We start from the raw sequence: 14,587 nt of genomic DNA, 5'->3' as shown, positions 1-14,587 counted from the left end.
CATGAAATATATGGCACGTAATCTCTTTTTATAACAGAATATACAGGTAAATGTATGCATTAAAAAAAAAAATCTAGAAGAGCATCGGCAGTTTGTTAACAGTGATTATCTCATGGACTTAAATTTGGGGTTCTATTGTTTGAACATTTACAATTCATTCATTCATTCATTCATTCATTCAACAATAGTGACTGAACACCAACAATGTGTGAGGCATTTTTCTAGGTGCCAGAATCCAGGAGGGAACAAAACAAAGCTCATAAATAAAAAAGCTTTTATTATCAGAGGAAGCAGTAAAGATAAGGCTGTAAAAAATCCTGGGATTTCAATTGTTAGAAGAAAATAAAGAAGAATCTTTCCACTCATGACTATGGCTGAGATTCTTTTTCCTTGTCTTTTTCGTTGCTCAACAGTTATTTCTAATACGAGATTAATCATGGCCGGATCTCAGTAATAGAAACCACCATTAAAGCAGTCTCTAATAAGATCAATAATAGTTTTATGAGAAAGATTACATAATTTTGTCATCCAAAATTGAGTTTTGTTACTAGCTATCTGAACATACAATTATATGAGAGTAATGAAATACATTTGTGATTTTATTAGAAATACTTTATATGAAATAGCATAAATGTGTAGACATACACACGGCTATGCAGCCATAACATGAACATTTTCTCAAACTTTAAATAATGACCATAGCTATTCTGACCTGTAGAATCACAACATACAATCAAATTTGGGGTCTGAAGAGCCAGCTCTGGATTATCAGCATTGAGGAGTCTTAGGAGAACCAGGCCTTCAGCACTAAGTAGGGGCCAAAAGAGGCTGGGTGAGCTCACACTGTTTGCCTCTGGAGCATCTTTTTCCCGTTCTGGGCTGCCAGTGTGACCTCATCTCACCTGACTTCAAAGGTTAGAATGGGAGTTGGTCCTGGGCCTGACACCCACCAAGGTTGTCCCATGGAGCACCATTGAACCATTGGTCAAGAAGGAGATAGGAAGAGGGAGTTCTTCTGTAAACCCCCCCAATAGGGCAACTGTTCTGACTTTGATTCCAAAATACCAAGAAATCCAAGGCGGTTGTTGCTGATCAGTCTGCAGGTGTGGTAGCCTGCGAGCGAGCTCTCAGCTTTCATGCTTTCCAGATCGAGTCCAAGCAGGTGGAAGTGGACAACGTGGGCAGAGAGAAAAAGGAATGCGGTGAAGGAGAAGGTCGTAGCTGTGAAGCTAGACTCAGCTTCAGTTTCTGGAGGCTCTTGTTGAAAATGAACTTGGACCCCATTCCTGCAACGTTAATATTTGTGAGGAAAAGAGAAAACCAGTGATCTTGTTGTAGCCCAAGTGATGAAATTTGATAATGGCTCATTTTCACACATCGGAGATCATTGTAGATTTCCCAGCAAAACTGGGAGTCAAGGAGAAAAAAATGCAAAGCACAGTTATTGAATGTCTTAGTTTCCTAGCTGCTGAAACAAATAACATAGAGTGGGTTAGTTTAACGACAAAAATTTATTGGCTCACTGTCTCAGAAGGCTTGCTTTCTCCTAGGGTCTGTATCTTCTGCCTGGCCAACAAACTCTGGAGTCCCTTGGTTTTTCTTTCGAAAGGCAGTGCATGTGGTTATGTCTTTTCCTTTCTCCTCTGGTTCCATTGATTCTGGCTTCTTCCTGTGGCTCTCTTTCTATGCCCAATTTCCTTTGCTTACAAGGATGTCAGGCGACAGATAAGGGCCCACTCTCATTGAGTTTGGCACACCTTAACTCATAACATCATCACAGGTCCTCTTTGCAAATGGGTTCCCAACAGCAGGACCAGGGGCTGGGACCTTTTTTTGTAGGACATGTGATTCAACCCCTAACATTGAGAAAGAGAGTCAGGCTCTGTGAGGCCTGCTGGTCACAGGACATTAATACCAGGAGAAAAGGCCTGTGGTGTGTTTGGATGACACCAGCTAATCAATGATACTGGTGAGCATCAAAGAAGCCCATACCGTCTTCTTGGGAAATGCAACTGGGACCCAGAGAAGAGAGAGATTTGTCCTTGCCGGGGCATCCAAGGAAGACCCACACCCCCAAATTGGAGAAACTGTAAAGCTAAGCACCATTGGCCCTAAAATTCTTGAAGTCTGGCTAAGAATTAACCCAGAAATTTTGAAAATCAAAACCTCCCAGGGATTGTCCTGGGAGTCAGGTTCATGTGTACTGAAGATTAACTTCTCCAAACTGTAGCTCAGCCCGAGTAGCTGTTTCCCCTTCCTGGGGCACCAGGACACTGATGTTTTCCTGTTACTCAGTTCATTGAGCTTAAGAATTAGAACTCCAGCCAGCATTTTGCCAATTGCCTTTTCTTTTTTGTTAATTTCAGGGCCTCCACCCTACTGAGAACGGGGTTTTAGAGCTTTCCCTTTACATGTGTGACCAAGAGGCTTTTATATTTCCTTTGCTTTCCCCCAATTATGTAAAAAAATACCCTAATTTGCCTATAAAAAAAAAAATTGGGGGTCTGTAATACTTTAATACATTACTCAACTTAATATATGTTAGAAGTTTTTAGAATTGATAGTGATATTGTAGGAGTATGATGAATTTATAAAGATATTCTAATTTCATATGAAATGTATAAAGAAAAATACTAAGGCATATATTTCAATTTTATTCAAAATATAGCAGATTTCTGTAAAAAATTTTGTCTTGTGATTTCTCCTTTCTCCCCCTTAAATTCATAAAAAGTATTTGAGGATTTCTTCAGAGAATTTATTGGTCTCAACAAACAGTCATGGCACCTATTAAGGGTTAAGTTTTTAGAAACTACCTGAATTCATATTCATAATGCCTTGAGCACATTATACTCACCACCAGAGTGACCTATTAGATGGATACAAAATGCACAAGGCCAAAAAAGCCAACAGACGAGCCCTAAAGATCCACCAAGCATCTAATCAGAAAGCTGATTGATTTTAAATCACAGATCAATTGCCTAGCCGTAAACGCCTCAACGTTCACGTACGGATTTTTGTGGGACAGGTGGTTGTAATTCAAAGAACTGGTCACTGGGTGGCAGTGTGGGTTGTATAGTCAAACGCTTACAACTTTAACTCGGGGCAGTACGTGACCCCACTGTCATCCCTAAATTAGACCTCTTGTGAATAAAAATATATGACCAAAGCGTAAGAAAAAGATCATGTAAAATAGAAAAATTTTAAACAAAAAATAAGCACATTTGCTGTGCTGTTTACCTCTCTCCAGTGTCTCAAACCTGAGGATGCCTGCCATGCCCAGGAAGCTTGACTACCGTGAACATTTCCAGTCACCGCCCCACCCTTCCCTTGAGAGTCTCAATCGTAAGTTCTGGAATGGAACAGAAGAAGTATCTAAGGTGATTTTATTACAGACAGTCCATGAGAAACACTGCTCTAATACTTAGATCCCTAAAGAAGTGCTGTATTTGGATCCAGTCTCTCGTGAGCCCACAACCTCCAGCCCCAACATCTTCCTGCATTTTCTGCACATTTGAAATATCGTATTGAAGCGTCAGCACACTAAAAAACCAGCAGAAGCTGTTCCTGGTTTGGGTTACAACTTATTCAAAGACTGATCAGGGAAGCTCCAGACTGTCAATGGCATGAGCTTGCTATTTGTTAAAGATGCTGGTCACACAGTTCGCTTCTAAAGCAGAAACAGCTGCAGATCCCCCTCTTGCCATCTACCCTCCATAGTTCTTGGACTCCTCTACTTGGCTGACGTCTCCTCTAAGTCTCAGCCTTTCTCACGCCCTCTTGCATCTAGCTGTGCCTGAGTCTTGCCCAGCGTCCACTGCCGTTTATGTTCAGTATCCATCGCCTCTCACCTTCATCTCAGCTTCTCCAGTAAAGGCCTGACTTCTCAATTCCCGGTTGCAAACTTGACCTCTGCGGCTATCGATGGCTGTCATCTATGATTCTCACCTGTCCATGCTTTGCCTAGAGGGACTAGAGTAAGTGGCAGTTTTAAAGAGCAAAAGAACTTTGAATCAATGGTGAATAATAATAATAGCATTATAATTGGCATTCCTATTTTGTTTCTGATTAGGTTATAAACTTAGGTATTTCACCAATTAATATGTTTTTTATTGATTAGGGGTAGTCTTTATCATGCTTCAGTAACTTTTATCTACTTCTGTTTAGTCGGAGTTTTTACTATGAGTAGCTACTAAATTTTGTCATATTTGTTTAGGGTAATTGCTGATATATCATATGCTTTTTTCTCCTTTAATTTTCTGGTATAAGGAGTTCAATTGTTAGGTTTCTGATACAGAACCATTCTTTGATTTCTGAAAAAAAAACTCTACATGTTCTGTGGTTGTACTTTTTTCCATTGGAAGGGGGTATTCTTTTTATAAGATATAGTATTAAGGTTATGCTCACTCCATTAAATGAGTGAGACAATTTCCATCATTTTATAATAATGGATCAGTTTAACACAGAAACCAACTAATCTTTGAAAGCTAGGTTGTACTTAGCAATAAAACCACCTGGGCAAATTTTTTTTTAATTGATAAAACAATGTACAAGCACATACATTCTTAACACACAAACATTCCACACCTGGTGTACAATCAATGGCTCACAATATCATCACATAGTTGTGTATTCATCACCATGATCTCAATGTTTTAGAACATTTGCATCACTCCAGAGAAAGAAATAAAAAGAAAAAAGAAAAAACTCATACATACTGTCATGGTTAGGAACATGTGTCAACTTGGCCAAGTTGTGGTACCTGTTCATCTGATTGGGCAAGTGCTGGCCTGTCTGTTGCAATGAGGACATTTCATAGGATTAGGTCATGATCATGTCAGCTGCATCCACAGCTGATTCCATTTGTAATCAGCCAAAGGGGAGTGTCTTCTGCAATTAGTGATGCTAAATCCAATCATGGGAAGCCTTTTAAGGAGGACTCAGAGGAGACAGGTCCCATTCCTGCTTCGGCTGGTGAGCCTCCCCTGTGGAGTTCATCCAGGCCATCCATCAGAGTCGTCAGCTTCACAGCCTGCCCTGTGGATTTGGACTCTGCATTCCTGCGGTCACGTGAGACACTTTTATAAATTTTATATTTGCAAGTGTTCCCTGTTGATTCTGTTTATCTAGAGAACCCTAACTAATACACATACCATACCCCTTACCCCTCCCTCTCATTGATCACTAGTATTTCAATCTACTCTCTATATGTTTTTTTAATTTTAACAATTGTTCCCCTTATTATTTATTTAATTTTAAGCCATATGTTTTATTTATCTATCCATTCCATAGATGAAAGGGTATCAGACACAAGGTTTTCACAATCACACAGTCCCATTACGAAAGCTATATCTTTATACAATCATCTTCAAGAAACATGGCTACTGGGACACAGCTCTACAGCTTCAGGCACTTCCCTCTAGCCTAATACACCTTAAACTAAAAAGGGGATATCTATATAATGCATAAGAATAACCTCGAGGATAATCTCTCAACTCTGTTTGAAATCTCTCAGCTACTGACACTTTATTTTGTCTCATTTCTCTCTTCCCCCTTTCAGTTGAGAAAGTTTTCTCAATCCCTTGATGCTGAGTCTAATTTTTATGTTAGGTCCTTTATTTTTTATCTCTTCTATAATTGGTCCATCAAAATTTTATGCCATTCTGGAGATCAATACTAGCATTTCCTAGAAAATCATTCATTTCCTCTAATTTTTCAAACTTTTTTTTAGGATTATACATAAGACCCCTTACAAATCTTTCATTCTCGGGACAGTTGTGATTGTATCTAGAATATTTTTTTATGTTTGCTGATAGCCTTCAAGCCCTCTCACTCTCCTTTTCCCTCCTATCCCATCTGGGCAACTGATAAGAAAGCCCAGGGCCGGCTGAGAGTCTCGGAGAGGCAAGTTTCCCAAGCCGAGGCGGCCGGCGCCCCTCTTTTGCGGGCGGCTTCGAGTCTCAGCTTCGAGTCCGCGGCTACAAGTCTCGGATCAGAGGGCTATCCAAAGTCTGGACTGGCTAGTCTGACTGCGAGACTCGGCTGCAGTGAGACCCCCGAGTGGCGCGCAATTTCCTGAGCAGCGGCAGCTGCGGCGGTCGGAGCTACTCCCTCCCCTCCTTCCCGGGCCGGCTGAGAGTCTCGGAGAGGCAAGTTTCCCAAGTCGAGGCGGCCGGCGCCCCTCTTTTGCGGGCGGCTTCGAGTCTCGGCTTCGAGTCCGTGGCTACGAGTCTCGGATCAGAGGGCTATCCAAGCCGCGGTGCCCCCCCCCCGCGGGAGGCTTCCTGGTCTGGTGGGGAATTCCCCAGGCCCGCTGCGTCCGGCAACCAGCCGCAGGGTCCCCTCAAGCCGCGGCAGCTGACGCCCCCACCACGCGCGGCCCTTGAACCAACGGAGAGAATTGGATCGGAAATCCCCAGGCTGCGGAGATCGGTGACCGGGGGGATCCATTCCAAACACTTGAGACAAACGTGTGCCACGTGCGCCACCTACTGGGCAAGATAAGAAAAACAGATCCCAGAGATTTCACAGAAAAATCTTACAACCTTGCTGGGTCCGACACCCAGAGAAATCTGAATAAATGCCCAGACGCCAGCAGCAGAAGATAACGGTCCACGCTCAAAAGATTGAGAATATGGTCCAGCCAAAGGAACAAACCAATAGCTCAAATGAGATACAAGAGCTGAGACAACTAATGCTGAATATACGAACAGAAATGGAAAACCTCTTCAAAAATGAAATCGATAAATTGAGGGAGGACATGAAGAGGACATGGGCTGAACATAAAGAAGAAATAGAAAAACTGAAAAAACAAATCACAGAACTTATGGGAGTGAAGGATAAAGTAGCAAAGATGGAAAAAATAATGGATACCTACAATGATAGATTTAAAGAGACAGAAGATAGAATTAGTGATTTGGAGGATGGAACATCTGAATTCCAAAAAGAAACAGAAACTATCGGGAAAAGAATGGAAAAATTTGAACAGGGTATCAGGGAACTCAAGGACAATATGAACCGCACAAATATACGTGTTGTGGGTGTCCCAGAAGGAGAAGAGAAGGGAAAAGGAGGAGAAAAACTAATGGAAGAAATTATCACTGAAAATTTCCCAACTCTTATGAAAGACATAAAATTACAGATACAAGAAGTGCAGCACACCCCAAAGAGATTAGACCCAAATAGGCGTTCTCCAAGACACTTACTAGTTAGAATGTCAGAGGTCAAAGAGAAAGAGAGGATCTTGAAAGCAGCAAGAGAAAAACAACCCATCACATACAAGGGAAACCCAATAAGACTATGTGTAGATTTCTCAGCAGAAACCATGGAAGCTAGAAGACAGTGGGATGATATATTTAAATTACTAAAAGAGAAAAACTGCCAACCAAGACTCCTATATCCAGCAAAATTATCCTTCAAAAATGAGGGAGAAATTAAAACATTTATAGACAAAAAGTCACTGAGAGAATTTGTGACCAAGAGACCAGCTCTGCAAGAAATACTAAAAGAAGCACTAGAGTCAGATACAAAAAGACAGAAGAGAGAGGTATGGAGAAGAGTGTAGAAAGAAGGAAAATCAGATATGATATATATAATACAAAAGGCAAAATGGTAGAGGAAAATATTATCCAAACAGTAATAACTCTAAATGTTAATGGACTGAATTCCCCAATCAAAAGACATAGAATGGCAGAATGGATTAAAAAACAGGATCCTTCTATATGCTGTCTACAGGAAACACATCTTAGACCCAAAGATAAACATAGGTTGAAAGTGAAAGGTTGGGAAAAGATATTTCATGCAAATAACAACCAGAAAAGAGCAGGAGTGGCCACACTAATATCCAACAAATTAGACTTCAAATGTAAAGCAGTTAAAAGAGACAAAGAAGGACACTATATACTAATAAAAGGAACAATTAAACAAGAAGACATAACAATCATAAATATTTATGCACCGAACCAGAATGCCCCAAAATACGTGAGGAATACACTGCAAACACTGAAAAGGGAAATAGACTCATATACCATAATATTTGGAGACTTCAATTCACCACTCTCATCAATAGAAAGAACATCTAGACAGAGGATCAATAAAGAAATAGAGAATCTGAATATTACTATAAATGAGCTTGACTTAACAGACACTTATAGGACATTACATCCCAAAACAGCAGGATACACCTTTTTCGCAAGTGCTCATGGATCATTCTCAAAGATAGACCATATGCTGGGTCACAAAGCAAGTCTTAACAAATTTAAAAAGATTGAAATCATACACAACACTTTCTCGGATCATAAAGGAATGAAGTTGGAAATCAATAATAGGCGGAGTGCCAGAAAATTCACAAATACGTGGAGGCTCAACAACACACTCCTAAACAACAAGTGGGTCAAAGAAGAAATTGCTAGAGAAATTAGCAAATACCTCGAGGCGAATGAAAATGAAAACACAACATATCAAAACTTATGGGACGCAGCAAAGGCAGTGCTAAGAGGGAAATTTATTGCTCTAAATGCCTATATCAGAAAAGAAGAAAAGGCAAAAATTCAGGAATTAACTATCCATTTGGAAGAACTGGAGAAAGAACAGCAAGCTAATCCCAAAGCAAGCAAAAGGAAAGAAATAACAAAGATTAGAGCAGAAATAAATGAAATTGAAAACATGAAAACAATAGAGAAAATCATTAAGGCCAGAAGTTGATTCTATGAGAAAATCAATAAGATTGATGGGCCCTTAGCAAGATTGACAAAAAGAAGAAGAGAGAGGATGCAAATAAATAAGATCCGAAATGGAAGAGGAGACATAACTACTGACCTGACAGAAATAAAGGAGGTAATAACAGGATACTATGAACAACTTTATGCTAATAAATACAACAATTTAGAGGAAATGGACGGGTTCCTGGAAAGACATGAACAACCAACTTTGACTCAAGAAGACATAGATGACCTCAACAAACCAATCACAAGTAAAGAAATTGAATCAGTTATTCAAAAGCTTCCTAAAAAGAAAAGTCCAGGACCAGATGGCTTCACATGTGAATTCTATCAAACATTCCAGAAAGAATTAGTACCAACTCTCCTCAAACTCTTCAAAAAAATTGAAGCAGAGGGAAAACTACCTAATTCATTCTATGAAGCCAACATTACCCTCATACCAAAACCAGGCAAAGATATCACAAGAAAAGAAAACTACAGGCCAATCTCTCTAATGAATATAGATGCAAAAATCCTCAATAAAATTCTAGCAAATCATATCCAACAACACATTAAAAGAATTATTCATCATGACCAAGTAGGATTCATCCCAGGTATGCAAGGATGGTTCAACATAAGAAAATCAATTAATGTAATACACCATATCAACAAATCAAAGCAGAAAAATCACATGATCATCTCAATTGATGCAGAGAAGGCATTTGACAAGATTCAACATCCTTTCCTGTTGAAAACACTTCAAAGGATAGGAATACAAGGGAACTTCCTTAAAATGATAGAGGGAATATATGAAAAACCCACAGCTAATATCATCCTCAATGGGAAAAATTGAAAACTTTCCCCCTAAGATCAGGAACAAGACAAGGATGTCCACTATCACCACTATTATTCAACATTGTGCTGGAGGTTCTAGCCAGAGCAATTAGACAAGAAAAAGAAATACAAGGCATCAAAATTGGAAAGGAAGAAGTAAAACTATCACTGTTTGCAGACGATATGATACTATACCTCAAAAACCTGGAAAAATCCACAACAAAACTACTAGAGCTAATAAATGAGTACAGCAAAGTAGCCGGTTACAAGATCAACATTCAAAAATCTGTAGCATTTCTATACACTAGCAATGAACAAGCTGAGGGGGAAATCAAGAAACGAATCCCATTTACAATTGCAACTAAAAGAATAAAATACCTAGGAATAAATTTAACTAAAGAGACAAAAAACCTATATAAAGAAAACTACAAAAAACTGCTAAAAGAAATCACAGAAGACCTAAATAGATGGAAGGGCATACCGTGTTCATGGATTGGAAGACTAAATATAGTTAAGATGTCAGTCCTACCTAAATTGATTTACAGATTCAATGCAATACCAATCAAAATCCCAACAACTTATTTTTCAGAAATAGAAAAACCAATAAGCAAATTTATCTGGAAGGGCAGGGTGCCCCGAATTGCTAAAAACATCTTGAGGAAAAAAAACGAAGCTGGAGGTCTTGCACTGCCTGACTTTAAGGCATATTATGAAGCCACAGTGGTCAAAACAGCATGGTATTGGCATAAAGATAGATATATCGACCAATGGAATCGAATAGAGTGCTCAGATATAGACCCTCTCATCTATGGACATTTGATCTTTGATAAGGCAGTCAAGCGAACTCACCTGGGACAGAACAGTCTCTTCAATAAATGGTGCCTAGAGAACTGGATATCCATATGCAAAAGAATGAAAGAAGACCCATATCTCACACCCTACACAAAAGTTAACTCAAAATGGGTCAAAGATCTAAACATCAGGTCTAAGACCATAAAACAGTTAGAGGAAAATGTAGGGAGATATCTTATGAATCTTACAATTGGAGGCAGTTTTATGGACCTTACACCTAAAGCAAGAGCACTGAAGAAGGAAATAAATAAATGGGAACTCCTCAAAATTAAACACTTTTGTGCATCAAAGGACTTCATCAAGAAAGTAGAAAGACAGCCTACACAATGGGAATCAATATTTGGAAACGACATATCAGATAAAGGTCTAGTATCCAGAATTTATAATGAGATTGTTCAACTCAACAACAAAAAGACAGCCAACCCAATTACAAAATGGGAAAAAGACTTGAATAGACACCTCTCAGAGGAGGAAATACAAATGGCCAAAAGGCACATGAAGAGATGCTCAATGTCCCTGGCCATTAGAGAAATGCAAATCAAAACCACAATGAGATATCATCTCACACCCACCAGAATGGCCATTATCAACAAAACAGAAAATGACAAGTGCTGGAGAGGATGCGGTGAAAGAGGCACACTTATCCACTGTTGGTGGGAATGTCAAATGGTGCAACCACTGTGGAAGGCAGTTTGGCGGTTCCTCAAAAAGCTGAATATAGAATTGCCATACGACCCAGCAATACCATTGCTGGGAATCTACTCAAAGGAATTAAGGGCAAAAACTCAAACAGACATTTGCACACCAATGTTTATAGCAGCGTTATTTACAATTGCAAAGAGATGGAAACAGCCAAAATGTCCATCAACAGACGAGTGGCTAAACAAACTGTGGTATATACATATGATGGAATATTATGCAGCTTTAAGGCAGGATAAACTTATGAAGCATGTAATAACATGTATGGACCTAGAGAACATTATGCTGAGTGAGTCTAGCCAAAAACTAAATACAAAATACAAAATACAAAAAGCTAATACAAAAATACTGTATGGTCCCAATGATGTGAATCAACACTCGAGAATAAACTTGGAATATGTCATTGGTAACAGAGTTCAGCAGGAGTTAGAAACAGGGTATGATAATGGGTAATTGGAGCTGATGGGATACAGACTGTGCAATAGGACTAGATACAAAAACTCAAAAATGGACAGCACAATAACACCTAATTGTAAAGTAATCATGTTAAAACACTGAATGAAGCTGCATCCGAGCTATAGGTTTTTGTTTTGTTTTGTTTTGTTTTGTTTTGTTTTGTTTTGTTCTTACTATTATTACTTTTATTTTTTTCTCTCTATATTAACATTCTATATCTTTTTCGGTTATATTGCTAGTTCTTCTAAACCGATGCAAATGTACTAAGAAACGATGATCATGCATCTATGTGATGATGTTAAGAATTACTGATTGCATATGTAGAATGGTATGATTTCTAAAAAAAAAAAAAAAAAATGGACAGCACAATACTACCTAATTGTAATGTAATTATGTTAAAACACTGAATGAAGCTGCATCTGAGCTATAGTTGTTTTTTTTCTTATATATTTTTGTATTTTTTATTTTTATTTTTATTTTTTCTCTATATTATCATTTTATTTCTTTTTCTGTCTTGCTATTTCTTTTTCTAAATCGATGCATATGTACTAAGAAATGATGATCATACATCTATGTGATGATATTAAGAATTACTGATTGCATATGTAGAATGGAATGATTTCTAAATGTCGTGTTAGTTAATTTTTTTAATTAATAAAAAAATTGAAAAAAAAAGAATTACTGATTGCATATGTAGAATGGTATGATTTCTCAAAAAAAAAAAATGGTCAGCACAATACTACCTAATTGTAATGTAATATGTAATTATGTTAAAACACTGAATGAAGCTGCATCTGAGCTATAGTTTTTTTTTCTTATATATTTTTGTAGTTTTTTTTTATTTTTATTTTCTCTATATATTATCATTTTATTTCTTTTTCTGTTTTCTTGCTATTTCTTTCTCTAAATCGATGTATATGTACTAAGAAATGATGACCATACACCTATGTGATGATATTAAGAATTACTGATTGCATATGTAGAATGGAATGATTTCTAAATGTTGTGTTAGTTAATTTTTTTTAATTAATAAAAAAATATAAATAAATAAATAAAAGAAAGCCCAGGTACTCCTTTTTTGGGTACTGGCAGGATGTTCAAACTACACAAGCCTTAAACTGCCCATGGGAATCCTCCTTCCAGCCCTACCCCCTTACCAGAATAAAACCCAAGCCAGTCTCCTTTCCTTGCTCTCTCAAGCCATTTTTGAACCTGTTTGAGAACTTGCCCTGCTCCCCTCAGAAAGCCCTATTATGTAAATAATAAACTTTTTCATAACATCTGGGTGCATGAGTGGTGTCATCAGTCTTGACATTCAACCCACAATTGAAAAAGGGACTCCATTCTACCTCCGTGGGTGACTGCAAAGAATTGGCTCTGAGAGCAGGGTGCCTCGTGGCAGCCATCACCACTGGGTGGGAGCTCTCCTCTTCTGCTTTGGCTTCTTGCTAACTGGCTAGCTGCTTTGTGCAGCATTTGCTGAGTCCTCCTGAACCTCAGTTATGGATTTAACCAACCCAAGTTGGAAGTTTCTAAAACTGGCATTTAGGGACAGAAGCATAAGTTTGGAGCCCTCATTAAAGAGGCCTTGAGTCATGTGTCCCAACCTGGACCTGCCTGTGTTTCTTAGGTGGAATGATGTGCCTTTGTTCGAGCATAAGCCGTGATTGACACTAGGCTCAGAGGAACAACCCTTCCCCTATGATTGCTGGTTTGTATGTCTCAGCCAGGCATTGTCCCTTGTTCTATAGAGGACTAAGGTGAAAGATGGATATGCTGGGCAATATACATGCCCACTGAGTGGTCCCTCATGGGGAGGAAGGACAGTCACCATGTGGTATGCTGAGTCACACCCCTTAAAGCAGATGGCTTACTAGGACCTTACAAAATATCTTTGCTCCTGCTTCTGCCTATGCCTCTGCTGCCAGTAAAGACCCTGATATTCATGGTTACAGAGAAAAACCCCTATGGCAGCCCCATGACAATGTCACAGGGTTAATTCAAGCCCAACTTAAGTCTAGGATCCTTAAATTCAGTAAAACAACCATTGACATAAGGACGTCCCTAGCTCATGATTTGAGGTTTTTAAGGAAGAAACTTAAAAATATAAACACAGTAGAGACAACCCCAGAAAACAAAACAAAAAAATGATACAGAGAAGGGAACAAAAAACTGAAACAGAGATTCACAATCCGCAATTTGATCCCATTGGAAATCCAACATTTATTAAAATAATTTATATAACAAAAAGATAAAAAGACACTGATTATTTTTTGTGCCCCTGCAACATAGGTTCTGAAATTAACGTCTGCTGAAATGCACCAATTGGCAAACCTTCATGGCCTTAATCAATAATGGGGTTCATTATAGCTAAGGATCCCACTAGATTTAAACAAGGTACCCCCTATAATCTTATGGGAGTTGCTGGCCATAGAATAGCAGGCAAACAGGTATGCCTCACCTTAACCATCAGGCCTTCTATATTTCACATAGTCATAGCACCTATTGCCCTAAAATATCCAATAGTGAGCAAGGATGCTCTGACCCAATGCGTAATAAATCAAAATTAAATTACGTTTTAGGCAGTTACTCTCAGCTTAACAAAAAGGAACCCTGTGGACCTCCCTCCAGTTAAAGTAGCTAATGTGGCCCAATGTAAATTTAAAAAGAGCCTTTAAGGATTGAAACCCATTATGCAAGACCTATTTAGAGAAGGGGTGATTGATTATCTCTACTGCTTCTTATTGAACAGCCCAATTTCACCTGTTCTCAAGACTGGAAAGAATGAATGGCACCTCAAGGTGGGTTATCCCAACCTTATTGCCTCACCTGTACAATGCTACTCATTCAGTACCTCAGCAGCCTTGCTATTGCACAGTCTTTGCAATCAAGGTCTTAACTGTATCCACCTTTCTTCAAAAGCTCAGGTACGGCATTACATTTGACACACTAACTTAAGCACTCCTATTGGTGTTCCCCTGAGACCTGTTCACTGTAGAAGTTTTAGCAAATTCTTCTCATGCCTCTTGGAGTCTCTAGATGACCCACAA

The 14,587-nt window shown here is 38.8% G+C and overlaps 1 long non-coding RNA gene across 1 annotated transcript in view; it reads right to left on the bottom strand.

Annotated features, from left to right (window-relative positions):
* Positions 1-3,611: 3,611 nt before the first annotated feature.
* Positions 3,612-14,587, bottom strand: part of LOC143682836 (uncharacterized) — a 68,171-nt gene continuing 57,195 nt past the window's right edge. Inside the window, exon 4 of the long non-coding RNA XR_013175312.1 lies at positions 3,612-3,969. This is a non-coding gene — a long non-coding RNA (uncharacterized LOC143682836). The remainder of the gene's footprint in view (positions 3,970-14,587) is intronic.

This window comes from Tamandua tetradactyla, chromosome 5, assembly GCF_023851605.1.
Source record: "Tamandua tetradactyla isolate mTamTet1 chromosome 5, mTamTet1.pri, whole genome shotgun sequence".
NCBI classification, from domain to species: Eukaryota; Metazoa; Chordata; class Mammalia; order Pilosa; family Myrmecophagidae; genus Tamandua; species Tamandua tetradactyla.
Note: the sequence above shows the minus strand (reverse complement) of the source record. Positions and strands in the feature narration are given on the sequence as shown.